This window comes from Mustelus asterias, chromosome 14 (assembly GCF_964213995.1).
Source record: "Mustelus asterias chromosome 14, sMusAst1.hap1.1, whole genome shotgun sequence".
In the NCBI taxonomy this organism is placed as follows: Eukaryota; Metazoa; Chordata; class Chondrichthyes; order Carcharhiniformes; family Triakidae; genus Mustelus; species Mustelus asterias.
In genome coordinates, this window is record NC_135814.1 from 7020904 (window position 1) to 7024963 (window position 4060).

At 68.7% G+C, this 4060-nt stretch overlaps 1 protein-coding gene across 6 annotated transcripts in view; it reads right to left on the bottom strand.

Annotated features, from left to right (window-relative positions):
- ttll4 (tubulin tyrosine ligase-like family, member 4) overlaps nt 1–3511 on the bottom strand; it is a 73027-nt gene extending 69516 nt beyond the window's left edge. For all 6 annotated transcript variants that reach the window (XM_078227841.1, XM_078227842.1, XM_078227840.1 and 3 more), the window contains exon 1: nt 3175–3511. The gene's annotated coding sequence lies outside the window, so the exon portion shown is untranslated. The remainder of the gene's footprint in view (nt 1–3174) is intronic.
- Between the last annotated feature and the right edge of the window lie 549 nt (nt 3512–4060).

Consider the following 4060-nt stretch of genomic DNA (forward strand, 5'->3'; position numbering starts at 1 on the left):
TCCCCCCCACACCACACAACACCCACCCCCTCCCCTCCCCCCCCACACACACAACACCCAACCCCTCCCCTCCCCCCCCACACACACACAACACCCACCCCCTCCCCTCCCCCCCCCACACACACACAACACCCACACCCTCCCCTCCCCCCCCACACACACACAACACCCACCCCCTCCCCTCCCCCCCCACACACACAACACCCACCCCCTCCCCTCCCCCCCCACACACACAACACCCACCCCCTCCCCTCCCCCCCCACACACACAACACCCACCCCCTCCCCTCCCCCCCCACACACACACAACACCCACCCCCTCCCCTCCCCCCCCACACACACACAACACCCACCCCCTCCCCTCCCCCCCCACACACACACAACACCCACCCCCTCCCCTCCCCCCCCACACACACACACAACACCCACCCCCTCCCCTCCCCCCACACACACAACACCCACACCCTCCCCTCCCCCCCCCCCACCCCACACACACAACACCCACCCCCTCCCCTCCCCCCCACACACAACACCCACCCCCTCCCCTCCCCCCCACACACACGACACCCACCCCCTCCCCTCCCCCCCACACACACGACACCCCCCCCCCCCACACACACAACACCCACCCCCTCCCCTCCCCCCCCACACACACAACACCCACCCCCTCCCCTCCCCTCCCACACCACAACACCCACCCCCTCCCCCCCACACACACAACACCCACCCCCTCCCCTCCCCCCCACACACACAACACCCACCCCCTCCCCTCCCCCCCACACACACAACACCCACCCCCTCCCCTCCCCCCCCCACACACACAACACCCACCCCCTCCCCTCCCCCCCACACACAACACCCACCCCCTCCCCTCCCCCCCCACACACACAACACCCACCCCCTCCCCTCCCCCCCCACACACACAACACCCACCCCCTCCCCTCCCCCCCCACACACACAACACCCACCCCCTCCCCTCCCCCCCCACACACACAACACCCACCCCCTCCCCTCCCCCCCACACACACACAACACCCACCCCCTCCCCTCCCCCCACACACACACAACACCCACTCCCCACACACACAACACCCACCCCCTCCCCTCCCCCCCCACACACACACAACACCCACCCCCTCCCCTCCCCTCCCCCCCACACACACACAACACCCACCTCCTCCCCTCCCCCCCCACACACACACAACACCCACCCCCTCCCCTCCCCCCACACACACAACACCCACCCCCTCCCCTCCCCCCCCACCCCACACACACAACACCCACCCCCTCCCCTCCCCCCCCACCCCACACACACAACACCCACCCCCTCCCCCCCACACACAACACCCACCCCCTCCCCTCCCCCCCACACACACGACACCCACCCCCTCCCCTCCCCCCCACACACACGACACCCACCCCCCACACACAACACCCACCCCCCCCCCACACACACAACACCCACCCCCTCCCCTCCCCCCCACACACACAACACCCACCCCCTCCCCTCCCCCCCCACACACACAACACCCACCCCCTCCCCTCCCCCCCCACACACACAACACCCACCCCCTCCCCTCCCCCCCCACACACACAACACCCACCCCCTCCCCTCCCCCCCCACACACACAACACCCACCCCCTCCCCTCCCCCCCACACACACACAACACCCACCCCCTCCCCTCCCCCCACACACACACAACACCCACTCCCCCACACACACAACACCCACCCCCTCCCCTCCCCCCCCACACACACACAACACCCACCCCCTCCCCTCCCCTCCCCTCCCCTCCCCCCCACACACACACAACACCCACCTCCTCCCCTCCCCCCCCCACACACACACACACAACACCCACCCCCCTCCCCTCCCCCCCACACACACACCACCCACCCCCTCCCCTCCCCCCCCACCCCACACACACAACACCCACCCCCTCCCCTCCCCCCCCACCCCACACACACAACACCCACCCCCTCCCCCCCCACACACACAACACCCACCCCCTCCCCCCCCACACACAACACCCACCCCCTCCCCCCTCCCCCCCACACACACAACACCCACCCCTCCCCTCCCCCCCCCACACACACAACACCCACCCCCTCCCCTCCCCTCCCCCCCCACACACACAACACCCACCCTCTCCCCTCCCCCCCCACACACACAACACCCACCCCCTCCCCTCCCCCCCACACACACAACACCCACCCCTTCCCCTCCCCCCCCCACACACACAACACCCACCCCCTTCCCCCCCCCTCCCCCCCCCCACACACACAACACCCACCCCCTCCCCTTCCCCCCCCACACACACAACACCCACCCCCTCCCCTCCCCCCCACACACACACAACACCCACCCCCTCCCCTCCCCCCACACACACACACAACACCCACCCCCTCCCCTCCCCCCCCACACACACAACACCCACCCCCTCCCCTCCCCCCCCACACACACAACACCCACCCCCTCCCCTCCCCCCCCACACACACAACACCCACCCCCTCCCCTCCCCTCCCCCCCACACACACACAACACCCACCCCCTCCCCTCCCCCCACACACACACAACACCCACCCCCTCCCCTCCCCCCCCACACACACAACACCCACCCCCTCCCCTCCCCCCCACGCACACACAACACCCACCCCCTCCCCTCCCCCCACACACACACAACACCCACCCCCTCCCCCCCACACACACACAACACCCACCCCCTCCCCTCCCCCCCACACACACACAACACCCACCCCCTCCCCTCCCCCCCCCCACACACACAACACCCACCCCCTCCCCTCCCCCCCCCCCACACACACAACACCCACCCCCTCCCCTCCCCCCCCCCACACACACAACACCCACCCCCTCCCCTCCCCCCCCCACACACACAACACCCACCCCCTCCCCTCCCCCCCCACACACACAACACCCACCCCCTCCCCTCCCCCCCCCCACACACACAACACCCACCCCCTCCCCCTCCCCCCCCCCACACACACAACACCCACCCCCTCCCCTCCCCCCCCCACACACACAACACCCACCCCCTCCCCTCCCCCCCCCACACACAACACCCACCCCCTCCTCTCCCCCCACACACAACACCCACCCCCTCCTCTCCCCCCACACACTCAGCTCCCCCCCCCCCCCTCCTCCTCCTCCCTTACCGGGCTCTCTCGGCCTGTCTGGCGGGTAATGCTAAGCGCTGTCCGCTGTGTACCCGCGGGGCGGGGTGCCCGGGCTGGCAGCCTCTGACTCTGGGCTCTGTCCCCCCGCTCCTCTCGCTAGGCCTCGGCTGCCGGGCTTCAGGCCGCTCATCGCCGCCGCCGCCGCTGCTGCTGCTGCGGGGCTTCCTCACTGCATCCCTCCCCCGAGGGGCCCTGGCCCTGCCGTTCAGTGTGTGATCCGAGCGCTGGGACTGTCCTCACATCCTCCCCAGGACAGCGCGGGCCGGCCGGGCCGATTCTCCCCTAGCAACCACGCGGCGCCGCCAATCCCGCGCTCACAACGTGCGCGCCCACGTGACATTACGTGACAAGGGTGAGGAAGGGCGTGCGCGCTGCCAGGATGCGGGGGGCGCGCTGCCAGGATGCGGGGGCGCGCTGGCGGGAGGTGGGGGCGCGCGCAGTGGCTGGAAAGAGAAACAATAGTTTGAATTGATTTATTATTTGATTTGTAAGAACATAAGAACTAGGAGCAGGAGTAGGCCATCTGGCCCCTCGAGCCTGCTCCGCCATTCAATAAGATCATGGCTGATCTTTTTGTGGACTCAGCTCCACTTACCCGCCCGCTCACCATAACCCTTAATTCCTCTACTGTTCACAAATCTATCTTGGTCTTAAAAACATTCAATGAGGTAGCCTCAACTGCTTCACTGGGCAGGGAATTCCACAGGTTCACAACCCTTTGTGTGAAGAAGTTCCTCCTCAACTGGCGGCACGGTAGCGCAGTGGTTAGCACTGCTGCTTCACAGCTCCAGGGTCCCGGGTTCGATGCTCGGGTCACTGTCTGTGTGGAGTTTGCACATTCTCCTCGTGTCTGCGTGGGTTTCCT